Source organism: Octopus bimaculoides, chromosome 17, assembly GCF_001194135.2.
Source record: "Octopus bimaculoides isolate UCB-OBI-ISO-001 chromosome 17, ASM119413v2, whole genome shotgun sequence".
In the NCBI taxonomy this organism is placed as follows: domain Eukaryota; kingdom Metazoa; phylum Mollusca; class Cephalopoda; order Octopoda; family Octopodidae; genus Octopus; species Octopus bimaculoides.
The window spans coordinates 49,392,022-49,392,716 of NC_068997.1; positions in this window are offsets into that span (position 1 = coordinate 49,392,022).

Genomic DNA, 695 nt, shown 5'->3' on the forward strand with positions numbered 1-695 from the left:
ATATATATATATATATATATATATATATATATAGGTAATGAGAGGTAATGGTGTCAAGAAGACCCAAAGGTGTTAGGTAATGCTGAGTAAGTTAAGCTCCAGGTTTGGTGATTATGAGAACGAGGAGTTCAACGTAGGTCATATATCAGCGTGTGTATATATAAAAAAAATTTAACAGAATGAGATAAAAATCCAAGGCTGTGAAAGACTTAGGCACATTTATAAATTGGTCTTACAGCTGTTTCCGGGATATTTTATATCGGTGACGGTGTGAGACGGTGTGCGAAGATGGTTAAGCAATAGTTATTCTTGATAAGATATGAAATAGAGAGTGAAGTGACGGAATGAAAATAGACGTGAGATATGTAGGGATATTGTATCTTCACATCTCACACCGTTTCCTATGAAGGAATATATAAAATATCCCGGAAACAGCTGTAAGACCTTCTATTTATATATGCTCTGAAATCTTTCACAACCATGGATTTTTATCTCATTCTGTTAAATTTTTATATACATACATATATATATTTATGGATGCATCTATTATATTTAGGGACTGGGTGCTGAAATTATACTTCGAAATACCTACATCACTAATTGACAGAGCAAGCCCCACTTTCCTTTTTCCCAATTGCTAACGAAATAATCAAGTCCTATCGGAACAAACACACATCATTACTGCCAAACTGTTA